We start from the raw sequence: 15,855 nt of genomic DNA on the forward strand, positions 1-15,855 counted from the left end.
TAGATAACCCACTTCACTTACTGTTTATTAATTGACCCTAGAAGATAGTTTTGCTTTTCCTTATTGGAGAAAAGAGAAACCGAGGCTTTGGGCAGTTAAGTGGTTTCCCTGATAAAGCAGTAGATACTTGAAGTACCATCATCCAAGTCCAAGTTCAGACCTCCCGCCACTACACATAGCTTAACTGATGTAGTGTTTGTTCTTATAATAATAAGAGTCAGGCTTCAAAACTATCTCTGACCTTCTAAACCTTCTAAAGAATGTAATTTTAGTTTTCTAATATATCAGTAGACAGTGGGAAGTGTGTGTGTGTGTGTGTGTGTGTGTGTGTGTGTGTGAATACTTGTGCACACAGTGGGAAGTTATATATATTTATTATATATATTATATATATTCTAATTCAGAATATTTTATACTCATTGATTTAAGTATGTTTTCTCAGATTAAAATGGCGCTTTCTGGGGTGCCTGGGCGGCTCAGTCGGTGAAGTGTCCGACTTCATCTCAGGTCATGATCTCGAGGTTTGTGAATTCAAGCCCCGTGTTGGGCTCTGTGCTGACAGCTTGGAGCCTGGAGCCTGCTTCGGATTCTGTGTCTCCCTCTCTCTCTGCCCCTCCCTTGCTCATGTTCTGTCTCTCTCTGTCTGTCAATAATAAATAAACGTTAAAAAATTAAAAAAAAATAAAATGGTGTTTTCTTCTTCATCAGAACTGTAGTCAGATACAGAAGGCTCGGTAACATTGTCTACAGTTGTAGCGTCCAGGTTTGAATAAATCTCTGGGTAGATTTTCCATCTCTTCTTGAAATGGCTTACATCTTTATACCAACTGTATACCCTTTTTAAAAAGGCATTTCCCTCACTTATTCTTCCCCAGTGCTGTTGGAGAAGGTTTGCTTCGAGTTTTTGCCAGCTTCCCTTCGGATTCGAGGAGGAACCACTTAACAAATGGCAGGTTTATGTACAAAGAAATCTCCATGGTTTAACGTGCTTTTGTTTCCTGTCAGTATGTACCTTCTGTTTGTGTTCACGCATAATCGTCTTGTAACCTCCATGGAGAGGCAAAGAAACCAAGGCTTAGGGGAAATGGATATTCAAGCAATTACTTCTACACTGATTTTTTAGTTCTTGGCCCAAAGGGATGTCCAGGAGACAGGAGACTCCAGCTGGTACCTGGGGTTGCGGTATGCAGAAGGCTGGAAGTGAAAATAATGATGCAAAGTTCATATAAAATCAGTACATTAGCAAAAGGCCTTCCCTCTACAGAGACTCTGTTTCAGTGCACTAAAGTACTTTGCATATACCTGAGTTGTTTTATTTACCTAATGAGTGTGTAATTATTTGTCAGTGTATCTCCAATGCACTGAAGTTTTGACAGAATAGAGACTAAATCTATTCATCAAAGTTTTGCTACATGTTTTGTGTTTTCTACAAATGTTTGTTGGATAAATGGGTGAACCATGAACTGTATTGTGCTGCTTCATAACCAGAAGAGTATGCGTTTTAGTGTCACAGATTCACATGAATCAAGCCAAACCCACAAAAAATGCTTCCGTGTGTTTTATTCCTGTGAGAGAAATGAAAAGTTACCTACCCACAGTGTGTTAACCATGGATTTCTTTACAGTGGCTCTCATCTTAGAAAAAAAGATCGGCTTTTGCTCTACCTGCTACAGAAGCTTATCCATGATGTCAGCAAGCATGTTTCAAGTGTTTACCAGAATAATAGAAATGTAACAGCAACTAAATTCTTTGAGTAATTAGACTAATTAAACTAGACATTTAGACTAATGTATAGACAAACTTGTTGTTTGCTATTGTCCCTTGGAGGGACAATGAAATGAACATCATACTGTGAGAAAACCATGAATGGAAAGGAGGGATAAGAGGTCACGGATGCCATCATTTTGTAGGAAAGTTGGAATTCACCAACCAGTTGTGGCAATGAGAAGCAAGAAGGTAGGAGACGTTTAAGAAAAGAACGGGGTTTGGGGACTGGGTTTGGGGACTATAAACCCTGGAATAGTTGAAGATGGGTTTAAAATACATAGCCAAGAAGAGATAGTTGAACACTTTCCTGAGGATGTAGATAATACAGGAGGAATTTCCTGAGAGATTATTCCTGGGTGAACTCAATATCTGGGGTGTTTATGAATTGCACTAAATGCTTATTTTGTGCTTTTAAAAATTCTAAATTCATGAAGGTCAGCAGGACTTGTGACTCACTTCCAAAGCACAGAGTATGGAAAAGGACAAATAGTTTGTATAGTGGAGAAACCTTGCACACGATACGTTAGAGAGTGATGATGTTATCGTGAGTGACGTCATGCTGATATCATGCACCACCTGCTACGATGAGATGAGAACAATAGTCCACCTCCCTGGCATTTTTCTTTCCCTGAACCCAGAACTAGAGTTAAATCAGACAAACCTGAACTGAGAGACAAAATACCCTGCCATTATTCTTCAAAACTCCCAGGGTCATCAAAAACAAGGAAAAATGGAGGAATTGTCACACAGAACGGGAGATACGATGACTAAGGCTATGTGGTATCCTAGATGGGATCTGTTACCTCCTGTGTTTTGACAAACGTTCCAGGGTAATGTAAGATGATAACATTAGAGGAAACTGTTCAGGTTGATGTAACTTTCCAATGTTTTGAAGGCTGGGACTGTGTGATGTAATGATAATATTGTTGGCAACACTGAATAACAGCTGAACTTTCTAAAGCATTTTCACATGCACCGACTCATACTGTGACCATACAGAGAGTCTGGTAGAACAGGTATTTTTATGGCCATTTTATTAACGAGTAAACAGTGGCTCAGAGCCGAGCTTACCCGGTATCAAAATTTTCAGTGCCTTGGGCTTAAACCATGATCTTATAAACCCAAATCCTGTGTTAGGTTTACTTCCTCAAAGTATTAGAAACACAGGCCAAAGTACATGTGCGTGTGTAGATGGGGGTGCGTACAAATAAACGGAGGGCGACCTAAAAGATTTGAAATGGCAGTCAAATTTCAATAGAGGTAAAAACCCCACTGAGGATCAAAGTCCAAACAAAAAGGAATGAGCTGATTTTTTTTTTTTTACTTTCACAGATGTGCTTTTTCTTTCTCTACTCTTGTACCTTTTTATATTAGTGATAGTTTCTTAATAAAAATAAAGTGACCTCAAAATCCCGGTTTTGTGAGGCTGCTAACTTATTACACTCTGGAGCCCCCGGACCACTTTGACTACTTTTTTCCTTCCTCTGGCTCCAGCAGCACATATTTCTAAAGCTGATGTAGGGGTCACGTGGTTAAGAAACTCGTTGCACTTATTCTGTTCATACATTGGATGTGATATTTTTTTTGTACTTAATTTTCCTCACCCCCATTGCAATCGTCACATCAATAGTCTTTAGTAAGGAGCACATCCAGAGGATATTGTTTCCTTACCATTTATTTAGTTTTTATTTTTTAGGGTTTATTTATGAGAGAGAGAGAGGGACACTGCTAGTGGGTGAGGGGCAGAGAGAGGGGGGGACACAGAATCCTAAAGAGGCTACAGGCTCCCAGCTGTCAGCACAGAGCTGGGTGCAGGTCTCGACCTCTCAAACCCTTGAGTGGGGGCTTAACTGACTGAACCACCCAGGCATCCCTATTTCCTTATAACTTATAAACAGCGATAATCTATAATACAAATTCTGTACACCTGCAGCTACCTTGTCTCACATTTTCAGTCTTCCTCATTTTCTGGCAGCACAAATGACAAGGTAAAACCTGTGCAGAGTTCCCTCTTCTTTTAAACCAAAATGTATTCTTAAAGATGAAATAATTATACTGTTATGTCAGGTTAAGGTTTCAGAGACAGAAGCTTATGTGGATACTCCTATACACTTATGCACACCAAGATGAGTATTTGAAAGCAGGTAGATGAGTTATTTGTGCTAAAATGTGGTCTTCCCTATGGATTCTGCCGCTTGACAAGCTCTCCCTAGGCTTTGCTGCCCCCTTGGCAAACTGAAAGGATTTACAGCGAAATTCTGCACCAAGCCGGCTGGAAACTGTTCCCATTTCCTCCCTGGGTCGGCCTCTCTCCGGAGGCGTTTGGAATGGCTATTACAGATTCCCATTGGTTTGGGGAGGGTGCAGAGAAAACTTAGAACATCCATTCTGTGGAGAGACACTTTTTTTTTCTTTTAAAAATAACTCCGTTTTCGCAAGAACCACGTGTTACCCTCTAAGTGATTTTTAAAGAACTTTTTCTTTTTTCTTTCTTTCTTTCTTTCTTTCTTTCTTTCTTTCTTTCTTTCGTCCAGAATGGAGATGCAGAAAAAGGGAATCTGTTGAAAATTGTCTGAGTTTGCGCCGTGGGTGACGTTCTGGCTCATTTGGGTGTGACGGTGACAGCGGAGGCGGCTGGCTGTCAGTTTCTCTTGTCTAGACTTCCATTCCCCCTCCAGGAGATGACTTACTTCCAACTCCAGTTAACTTCTTGGGAGTCCGGAACACTTAGACAAAGATGCTTACAAAACGCAAAGCATCTGGGTGGCCAAGGCTGAGCCTCCTGTATTCTCTCTCTCTCTCTCTCTCTCTCTCTCTCTCTCTCTCTCTCTCCCTCCCTCCCTCCCTTATTTTTTAAGAATTCATTCATTCATTCATTCATTCATTCATTCATTCATTCATTCTGCTTCCACAGGAGCCCGGGAAATATTGTCAATCCAAATCTAGGCACTTAAAGCTGACCTACTGTTTTCAATGTTGGTACGCAGATATATTTTCTGCATCATCTTTCTTGTCTGTGTTTCCCTTGTTTATTCCGTCCTAAGGCGCGCTCTCTCCCTTCCATCAGCCCATTCACATCTTAAACTCCCTCAAACTCGCCCCCTACCCCATCCTCCCGTGTCTTGGTCTTATTTGAATATGTGGTCGTCTGCTGTGGCTGACACTGGGTGAGTGGGTGGGAGACAGCTCTCCCTGCGTTTTCATTTGGATTTCGCGTGGGTGGGTGGGGACCCTCCACCATTCGTCTCGCACACGCAAGAACAGTTATAAGCTAGAATTAGAATGAGCGGCGAGTTCCACATCTTCAAAGCGCCGCTAGGAAAGGAAATAATGCGGCGGGGGGCGGGGGCGCGGGAGGGAGGGAGGAAGAAACAGAGGAATAAAACCCAACTTTGCTGGCAACTTCAATACATCTGGTAACTGGAGGCAAAAAATAGATTCCGAGGGCTGGGTCTGGTCCGGATGAAACGCTAGGGCTCCTTCCCATGCCGGGGCCGGGCGCTGGAAGCCTGCCACTGGCGTCTTGCCACGCGAGTGCCCGCTGGAAACGCACGTGAACAAAGCTCTGGCCCCGCGAGCCGCCGCCTGCGGTTTCCGAGTCGATTCCAGCTTCTCCAGGGAGTGCAGGGCGCACACAGGGTTAAATTAGTTCCCTCCCCAGTAGGAGGGAGAGGAGGGGGAGGAGGGACGCAGCCTCCGGTCTCAGGCCGGGTACCTTGTAGTTAGTTGTACGGACGAAACCTGTCGCTGTCACTTGTGAGTTGGGCATCTTCCATTGTCGCCGCAGAAGAACCAGCGCCTGGAGGTATCGGCGGCGGCCGCAATCCCCGCGCCAAGGCGCTGCGCTGCTTCCGCCCGGGGTGCGTCTGGAGCCCTCGGTTCCGGGTGCGAAGCAGCTGCGAGGCGGCCGCACCGCGCCCGCCGCGGTGTCCACCCCGAGCAGGGATCAGGTTGGCCGTTCTCAACGATGGGCAGGAGGGACCTTGGCGGTGACCCCTAAAACAATACCATGCCCCGGGAGCCCCGCTGCTGCCGCGCCAGCTTCTTCCCTTTCCACCTCCCCGACCCTGTCGGATTCGGATGAGCCCTCTGCGAGGAGACACGGCGGCCAGGTAAAGAGACAGAGGTGCCAGGTGGAGTTTCCAGCAACTTCCAGGGCTGCTGCTAAGCGGCTGCGCGGGGGGGTGGGGGGGTGGGGGGGATACGTGTATTTTTTGAACCAGCGCAGGGGTGGTCATCGGGATGGGATGTCTTGGGTTTTTTGGTTTTTTTTTTTTTGTTTTTCCTCCAGAGAGAGCACAGGCTGCTTAACTCTCCCCCCGACTTTAGGGAGGTCTATTTGCAGGTAGAATTCACCTCCTTTAAAGAGTTTTGTAACTGAGCTCTGGGTCAAACGCAAATCTGCTAGTTTGCTAGGAGGATCCATCCCCAATTGGGGGTTCTCCAGCCATTAAGCTTGCTGGAATCCAGCTTCTCACTTCCCCCGAATGAATACGCTAACTTCTAGGAGTAACACCCCCTACTCCGCCACCCCCGCGCCCGCTCCATCTGCTGATAATGTCACCGCTGTTATCGAGCGGCTGCATCCAAAGCCGGTAGCCCGCCTCCTGCCCGAAACCCGGGACTGATTCCTGGCTAAACGGATGCGGAGGAGGTGCCTTTCCCTTCGAGGTGCATTTCCCTTCGACTTGGGGAGAAGGTTACTTTCTTCCAAAACCAAGTCTTTCTCCAGCTCTGCTGCTCTTCGGTGGCCCAGCTCTGAGCTCGGCCAGCGCGTCTTCCTGGCGCGCCAGTGGGGGCGGTGAAGGCTCAGGGAGCACACCAGGTTGAACCCGGGTTGCGTTCTCAGAGCCGCGAGCGTGGGACGCGGAGAGCCGGCGGAACACGCCACCCCGCACCCCCTGGCGCTAAGTGCGGGGGCCAGGCGGCGGCGAGGAGGGCGGGAGCAGAGCCTCGCCAGCTGCCACCGTGTCCCCGCGCGGGTCCTGCGCAGCCTGGAAAGATCCCTCCGCCGCGCTGACCAGTGTCGGGCTCGGCTCCGTGCCTTCAGCGCCGGCGCGGTCACTTCTCATTTCTAATCAGGCCCAAGATCAAGGTTGCCAGTTGAGGTCGGGGCATTAACCGGGGACATTAAGAATCGGGGAGCAGGGTGATTGGGGCCGACTGGACTCTTACTAGATGCCCGGGAAACTCCTGGATCGCATGGGGCTCCAGCCAGCGGCAGCTGCTGGTGGAGGTGTAGGCCACCACGGCTGTCCTCGCTGGCGCCTTGGTCCTGGAACCTCCCAGCAAGATGGCACTCTGTCTGTCCTAGTCCAGTTAACTCCCCCAGCCGTGCCCCATCCTCCCGTGGATATTTGTTAGTCACACACTGAGTCTGGGGAGAGGAGCGGTTATGTACATGTGAATCAAAGTATTTTCCTGACCACTTTGCATAACGCAACAGGAGCAGCGACCCGCGGGCACAAACCCAGGTCGTGTGTGCGTGTGTGTGTGCGCGCGTGTGAGCGCGTGTGCCAGCGTGCGTCTCAGGCGTGCGTCTGGGTGGATCCGTGCGTGGCTTGTGCTTAGGAGGCAAATGGGGCGTTTCTCTAAGTCGTCTTAACACGGCTAAGGCACTCAGATAAGTGAAGGCGGTAGACACAACAGGGATGAGAAGGAAATGGAAACAATTGGGAAAGTGGTGCCAAGTGACTCAGGCTTTGAACTGAGGACGGGGAAATCCTCCCGAGCCCGTCGCGGCCACCGCCCCTGCCCCACTCTCGGTCCACGACAGCCCGTGGATCCCCAGGGAGTTGGTCCTGCGCTAGTTTCAAGCTTGCTGTTTGCTTCTCGCGTGGCCCCACCGACGGCGCCTCTCCGCGCAACCCCAAGCTTGGCGCGAGCTCGCTCTCCCTCTTCTGTTCGCATTCAGCCTCTCTACAGACTTGTTAAAACATGACAGCAACTTACTGGAGCCAGGAGGAGCGACGATGAAACGAGAGCAGAAAACCAGAACCTTTTAAAATATGTTTTCCAAGAAAGAGACGTGCACCTGGTTTTCTTACATTACTCTTTAACCTTTGCAGAGAGATTGCTAAGTGGAAACGTCGCCTGTATACAAATCAGGCTCTTTTTGCTGTCAAGTCCTTTTTTCTGAACCTTTGAGGCTGAATTCAGTTGTCCGTGGTAATCTACGGGGAAAGTGAACACCCCTTTTTCCCAGCAGCCAGAGTGAAGGGAGAAAATAGGTGTTCAAAATAATCATGTTAAACTTCGGATTATTTTTCCAATTAAAGTTATTTGATAAGGTCCGGGATCTGGGAATTAACGGGGGATGGGATGGGGGTGGGGGCGCAAATCACCAGGGTTGCCTTCATTTGAAATAACGCCATCTTGGTTGTGAGACTTGTTATATTTTTACCCTCTAATCTCACGTTTCGATCATTTCTCCGAGTCTAAGTAATAGATCCTCTGCCTTGCAAGTACATCGCAGGCGGGCGGGGTGGGGGTGGGGGGGGAATCGACTTTCAGCGCTCAGACGGTGGCATTATCCCTGAGAGTTGGGGGGTGGGAGGGGGTGCAGGCTAGGGAGAGAGGAGAAGGCGTGCTCGGTCCGGGTGGCATCCATGGTGTTGGCCCAGACGCCCTGCAGCTCTCTTCAGGGAGGAGAGGGTTAAAAGCCGAGTGCGACTTTGCCTCTTGGAAAGCTTAGGGTTGCAGCCGCGCCTCCCAAGCATTCTTTAAACCAGAAATGTGGGAGGGACTCCGAAAGGGAGGGAGTAAAGGAGGGGGGCAGAGAAAGAGGACTCGAGGAGGGGAGCGCGCCAGAGCGCGGGGGACGGAGGGAGAGGAGGAGCGCGGGAGCGGCGGAGGCGATCCCGCGAATTCATTACTGTAAACATCTCCCGGGGGTGTCAGGAGGGGTGGGGGTGGGGGCCGCGGCGTCTACATTAGCCCGGCCGCGTCCGAGCGTGGCAGCAGTGAGGTCGGAGCAGCCTCGGGACCCACACCGGGGCCGGCGCCGCACTTGGAGCGAGCCCCGCGCCCGCCCCCGCGCAGCCCCGCGCTGCGCCCGGGTCCGGGGCTCTGAGCGGTCAGCTCCGGGGCGTCCGGGGCGCGCACGCCCGCCTCTCGGGCCGCCCCCCGAGGTCCTCCGCTTCCGCGGAGCTCCGGCGCTGCGGGGCCTCTTTCCGCTCCCTTCCCCGCTCGCCCTCTTCTTTCGGGACTCGTGGCGCGGTCGAGGCGGAGAGGGGGAGGCGGAGGAGGACCGGAGGCGGGGGCCGCGGCGGCGGCGGGAGCCGAGAGAAAGTGGCATGCCCGAACCCTGGAGGCGGAGGTGGCGGAGGAAGGGGGAAGACGATGCCGCGGCTCCGTAGGGGAGAAAGGCGAGAGCGAGCGAGGCGAGCGAGGCGAGCGGGGCGCCCGGGCTCCGGCCGGCTGCGGGGAGGCGCGCGCCGCTCTGAGGCTCCGGCCTCCGCACCCCCGAGCCCCGACGCTGCGGGCGACAGGGCTGGGCTTCGGCAGCCGCCACCGTCGCCGCCTCCGCCACCCGGAGGACCGAGCAAAAGTTTGGATCTGGGGGAGGACGCGGCGCTGAGCGAGATTACCACCGGGGCTGGAAGGAGACCTCGAGAACCTTCGCAGGTAATGCGCACCCCCAACCCTCTGCTTCCGTGCCCGGCCGCTGGGCTTCTGCGCCTTTGCTGACGCTGGCCAGACAGATCTGACTGAAAGTAAGAGGGAAGCGAAGTTGGAGATCCCGGGGATGGGCACGAAGCGCGGCGAGATCTACAGTCAGGTTAGAGGGACCCGCGGCGCTTCTCTGCCCCCGGTGGGCAGCTGTGCGGGGAGGCGAAGCTCCCCCTGGGGATGGAGGAGAACCCTCGGCCACAGCTGGGGCCTCTTTTCGTAGCTCGTTGGCAATTGAGAATGTGGATTGGGGGGCTTTTAGTATTCTTCAATCCGGGGGAATGATGCATGGATTGCTAATTCCCACCCTCACCTTCACCCTCTCGCTCTCTCAGCCTTATTTAGCGTCTTTTAAACATGATAGGAGCCCACTCCCATTCGCCCACTCCGTTTAGCTGGTGCAGGAAAGCAAATCTGGGCGTGTGTGTGTGTGTGTGTGTGTGTGAGAGAGAGAGAGAGAGAGAGGGAAAGAGAGAGAGAGAGCGCGGGAGGGAGGAGGAGAGATACTCAAGGAAAGGGAAAAATTCTACCTTTCCCCCCTTTGACATCCTCGGATCTTTCCCTTCCTCCCTCCTTCCATTCACCTTCTGGCGTCATAAAATAAAAACTTTAGAAGTCACATTTTTATTGCAGGCTGATAAGAAAAGCATTAACCATTGACGACGTGAGTTTGCAGTGTTTGTAGTGTGTGTGTGTGTGTGTGTGTGTGTGTGTGTGTGTGTTGGGGGGGGGGTAGTGGTGTTGCGGAGAGGCCGGTTTTTCCGTGGTGGCCTGATGCGCCATGGTGTGTGTGGGGGGTGAGTGTTAGAGTGTGTGCACTTGGGGCGGGGGTGGGGGGTGTGCAGCGGAGAGAATATGGTCACGTTTCCCAGAACATCAGCCTTACTTAAGCTAACTAAGAAAAGAGCTCCTGCTTTTCCCTCAGAGAGCTACAGAAAGATTCCAGCCCCAACTCTCTAACCTCCCCTTTCCCCCCTGTTGAGTTTTGAGTTTCAAAGCATGAAACTCCTTTCATGCTGCCACCATCACTATTGGGATCATTATTTATTCACCTGGAAGCTCATCTTGACTCCTCTTGTAAATGGAAATCAGTCTCCAAGACCTTTTGATTAATTTTAGTGGAAGGAATCTCTTGTAAAGCTTACAGTAAGCTAATCAAGTGCAAGGCGCAAATCCGTGTAAATGCTCACGCGGGAGTGCAAGGTGCTGATTAGGTTTCTTCACATGCTGCATTTGCTATGCAAAGCCCCATCTCAATGGGAGCTATTGCTTCCCACTCAGCTGGGAGGCTCTTAAATCACACAGCATCTCAGGGAGCTTTGGGGCATGTCCCCTTGCTCACAGGCTGATTGCTAAATGTATTATGTCTAACTTCTCCTAGCCAAAAGCTAATATGTAGGCTAGCTTCCATATAGGAACCCATATTGCCTGTGGACTTAAGTGATATGACCTTCTTAAGTCTCCAGTGAAAGGATCCCCCAACCATTTTGAGGTAATAGAATGCAGGTTGGCGTTTGTCCGGGGATGTATTTAGTTGTTGCAGTATGAACGTAAAATTTTAGGTCAGTATTTAAAGGGTGAGAACTGGACTTTTTTTCTTTTGTATCACTAAGCAATATGCAGCAGATTCGTAAGATCGACAGGCCACCATATTAGAAGAGAATAAATCTTTGGGGAATACACATGCCATGAAAAGTTGCCCGTTCCCCATGATGCTATTGTTCTTCCAAATATAACTTTTCTTCCTCTCCTCCTCAAAAGCCCCAAACAGGATAGGGTTAAACCATTTAAGAATTTTTAATGATCATCTATGGCAGTGCAACACCATACTGTCATGTTGAATTGCCAGTATGTGAGTGGAGGAGGTTGGAAGACGAAATTTCAAGCATTATTCAATGTCTCTGCCAGTAGGTACAAGAAATCGTAAAAAGAATTGGGCTAGCTGTGTAGCAGAACCTATTACAAATACAAACCTAGCATGGAAAGAATGCTGGGTTTTGTTTGTTTGTTTGTTTGTTTGTCTTAATGCCCATGTCTGAACACTTCAGTAGTTTCATTGCAGTTTTAGAAATTCCCGGGGGGAATTTCTTCTTTAACAGAAGAAAGTAGATTCCCAAATGACACCATGCTGGGCTGCCTTGAGGTTCCCTAGGCAGTCATGGTTTTTCTCCCCCCTATGCTAGGTTTCAGATGATGTGATCTTATCCGAGTTTGACTTTGACCGGCTGGATCTAATTTGAACCTCCTCTGATGCCTGTTACATTTATATTCTGGCCTGCTGGAGAGTTTGATTTAGGATTTAGACATATCTCCCTGAAGCAACCTTATATCTTCCCAGTTTGAAGCTGTGGTTTCAAGAAAGGCTCAAGTATGTACGTCCAGAAGCTTTATTCTGTAGAGACTCAGTGTGAACATCTGATCCAGTTTGACTCTTTGGTCTTGTAGCCTACAAGGAAGAATTCCCGCTTCTGCAATGAGCGGTGTCTGAAGTTAAAAAATAGCAAAGGGTGTGTGTGGGGGGGGAGGGGTCTCGGTTTTGCTCACTATTTAGAAGATTCAAAAAAGGTCAAGGTGATGCAGTTTTATTTCTATTCAGGTCAGACCTTTCTGGATAATCATCTTTTGGTATTTTTACTTTAATTTCAATTCAAGTTCATTTTTCACTAGATTACTTTAATAACTTTGTGGTTTCTGCCATGGTGATTCAAATTCAGTCCATTAGTGACCTCTATCTGTGAGAAGTGAATACTCATTGTTTTTCTTTCTTCTCATCAGTCTGCAGATTATGTAGGGGGAAAAAACCCAAAGGCTCTGTAGTTCTTTCGGAATATTTAGATTTCCGAGCCTGATTTTTCTAATACGGAGTTCAGTATGGGTAATGATATTTAACAACAGTAATAAAATGTTACAGGCTAATAGGCTACTAAATGGTTATTCCATATAGCATCGACAGTCTGATCAATATAAATAAAATACCAGTGCTATCCACTGCCAGTAAAAAGATTGTACAGTCAGGTAGACTAATGTTTTGAGACTCACAATGCTGCTGGATGTAAGTGAAATTTTATTGCCCCTAAGTGCTTACATAATAAGGGAAGCTTGAGACAGGCTCAGAACATATATGTGATAACTAGACTTTGTGGTAGCAGTGTGTGTATGTCTTTAAATTCAGCTGTGCTTCTGCTGTGAACTTATGGGACAGATCAAGGACAGGCGAGGTGGGATGTGAGAAGGGTGTCTATAAACAGATGGTCTTTTAAGGAGACTTTTAAAATCTGATTCCTAATCCCAGCTTTGTCTTCTGAGGGTTTTGAAATTGAAATTTCAATTTAAGTTGATTATTCTAAATGGTAATTGAAGACAAAGTTTACTGAATTTCTTAGGTGGGTGGATACCATTATCTGACATTTTCCAGATGGTTTTTGATGGAGTGGTATTCAGGGATATGGAATTTTTGGGAGGTTTTCTTTCTTTTCCCTTGGGCAGGTTTTACGCAAAAGACATTTTTAAAGACATTATTATTATTATTATACAACCATTATAATACCCTAGCCAACTTTCTTTCTTTTCCCCGCCTTCCAAATGCTTTGCTTTTTAAAAGTTACGTATTTTTTTTTTCTAGAACTACATGTTGGGGATAGGAATATGACTCCAGTATCTTTTTACTCTTTTCAGCAACGTGAACTCCAATTAAGTATCTGTTTATACTAAAACACATACACACACTCACCTACACATCAAGAACCCTTTTAAGACAGAGATTCTTTTCAAGGTTTTAAATATGGTTCTTTTTAAAGAGCTATGACACAAATATTGTAATAAAAATATCCTGTGTTCCGATGAATACAGAGACTTATTTCAGTAGCATGGAACAGTAAAACACTGTATTAGCAAAATAATCAGTGGTATTTTCAGTACATGGTCAAAATCTGTTAGAACCTTCATGGGTTTTTTTTTCTTTCTTTCTTGGCGAATTTCACATCTACTGGTCTTTTTTGGTTTTCTTTGATTCCTTCTACTGAGGCTCTTTGAAGTGATTCAAAATTAAACAGTAGCTACTTTTTTTTAGGGAAATTCATCATGGTATATTCAGGATTCCAGAAGAGTTAATGATGCAGAAAAAGTCCTGTAAAACATCTTTCTAAAAGAAGTCCTTCTCTTGTGGGCTTCCCACTTACTGGCCTCCTGTACCATTTGCAGTGAATTGGAACTCCGTTATTTATTTATTTTTCAAATACCACCTCTAACTTAATTTAATGTGGGATGTGTTTCTGCAGAAGCATGCAGCACCATGTGTCTCGAGTCTCCTGAACAAAGCAGTGTCGTTTTTATGGATCTGTAATAAGGGAAAGTCAAAGAAAATATCCTTGTATACTTTGGGAAGTCAAAAGGCCACATTCACGATTCTCAAACACTGGTCAGTTATTCTGCTGATGCTTAATAAGGCCACACGTTTTCCGGCAGTTTAGTGGTTAAAGACCTCAGTCATTTTTTTTTTAAGCATTCACAAAGTAAATCTCTGGTCCTCCTACCCGTTAGGTGCTCATTAGAGCTGAGCAGTTTTTCTCACTTTCTTCCCTGGTTGCTTTTAAGGGAATGTGCAGGAAACTTGGCAAAAGTTCCTCTGTCCCCTTCAGTTCACAGGTCATGTGTTATATTTCAGTTCTCTTTATTAGAGCTTTCAAGACACAGATAAAAGAATCTTCTATCTGAACCTTTTAAGAACCTGAGGGCTTTTGGATTTAAACCCACCAAAAAATTATCAGGTCTCAAAGTTCATAGAACCTATTAGGTCCTTGGAATATCGAAACCCCCTTCAACAAAGAGTACAAGAACAGTGGCTCCTAAAGTCTGTTCACAAATATAGTGCCCACTGAAGTCAACAGAGGTCATGAGCTGAATGGAAAACATTAGACTCATATCAGTCCCGAAATAGGTCCATGTGCTGGTGTCACTCTTATCCCCAGCTGCCTAGGGGCGTCACTTTCATGAAAATCCAGTGTCAAAATAGCCTCTGTGATAGTTTCCTTTCCCACTTTGCTCCAGAACTTGGACTCAAGTATTTTGAAGAAGGAAATAATGCAGGGAATTCTAATACTCCTCATAGATAGAGGGAGGTGAACGTTACGGAAGTAGGTTGGAGAAGCGTTTGACATAGAGGTTCCAGAAAATTCTGTCTAGGCTCCGAGGGATGAAATTGATTCATACCTAGCCTTTCCCCCTCTTCTTGTACCTTTTCCAATTATCACATGCGGGATTTTATTGCTCACAACTGCCTCTGTGAGTTGGTCTGAGAAAGCCCTATTAGTCAATTGTCTCACTGGATGATGGGAACCAGAAACCAGTAGAAGGCTACGTAAGTCTGCATAGAGTTCCCCTTGAGATCCTTTGGCTTTGCACAAAATGATGAACGTTACATTTTATCCCATAGATGTTGAATTCTCCAGATACAGTTTATAAGTTTCTTCCTTTACCAACCTAACCGAAACGATTAGAGTTGGATTTTTTTATAAAAATAGTAACAATTATTTCAATCACATAAATACTTAGATGTAAAAAAATAGCATTTCTTATCTCCCCACCATTATATTAAATACAAGTTTTCCTGTTATGGATGGCTTTAATTTTATGATGTAGGCCTTGTGATTTGGGACCTTAACTGTGGTGGGGAGTGAGCGGTAGGGAGATTGTTGTGGAGGAAAGAAAATATATGTCTATATAAAGAAAACCTGTATTCTCATGTCAGCACACTCCTTTCTACATTATGACTTTGGACAAATTACTTAATCTGCTGGAGACTTAATTTCCTTTCTGCAGAGTTCCACAGGGTTAGTGCAGGGTCAGATGAGATTAATGTGTGGGAAAATACCATGATAATCATACAGTGTTATAGTTCCATAAAGGCGCATTATTCAAGTTGATAACATTTACCTATGCAAGACTGTCATATGCCAGGATAGTTCTAGGTCTTATATTAAGACAGTGTCCTGCCTTCCAGGAGCTTTGGTTTCTGCGAATGCCATGAGAGATCTATCACCCAAGCAGTAAAGTGTCAGTAAAGTGTCCACATCATTTTTTCCTTTCATTTAATGGTGCATTTTCTTCTTTTGTGAGTTTTCTCTGTTTTGATGCAAGTATTCTTTTCAAGAATCAAGGGTAATTATGGTGAGATCTGTGTAAGGGCCAAGCTTCCCATCCTTGAGGTTGGCTTAATGTTAGAAACTAAATTTATCACAAATGGATTCCACTGAGGATCTTTTGGGAAGAAACCATTAACATTCCCCGCAGTAAGGCTGTTTCTCTTCTTGGGTGCATTTATACTTCAGTCATCCAAGTTACCTTTTGCAAAACACAAGTCATTAGTAGAATATATGATGGTGTTGGGGCACCTGGGCGGCTTAGTTGGTTAAGCACCTG

General features: G+C 46.7%; 1 protein-coding gene across 2 annotated transcripts in view; it reads left to right on the forward strand.

The window, feature by feature from the left end:
• Positions 1-5,571: 5,571 nt before the first annotated feature.
• FLRT2 (fibronectin leucine rich transmembrane protein 2) overlaps positions 5,572-15,855 on the forward strand; it is a 104,088-nt gene continuing 93,804 nt past the window's right edge. Inside the window, exon 1 of one of the 2 annotated variants that reach the window (XM_042990278.1) lies at positions 5,572-5,879. The gene's annotated coding sequence lies outside the window, so the exon portion shown is untranslated. Of the gene's footprint in view, positions 5,880-9,326; positions 9,394-15,855 lie in introns of those variants that run through there. The other variant, XM_007094993.2, reaches the window with a different exon arrangement.

The sequence above is a fragment of the Panthera tigris genome, chromosome B3 (genome assembly GCF_018350195.1).
Source record: "Panthera tigris isolate Pti1 chromosome B3, P.tigris_Pti1_mat1.1, whole genome shotgun sequence".
Lineage (NCBI taxonomy): Eukaryota > Metazoa > Chordata > Mammalia > Carnivora > Felidae > Panthera > Panthera tigris.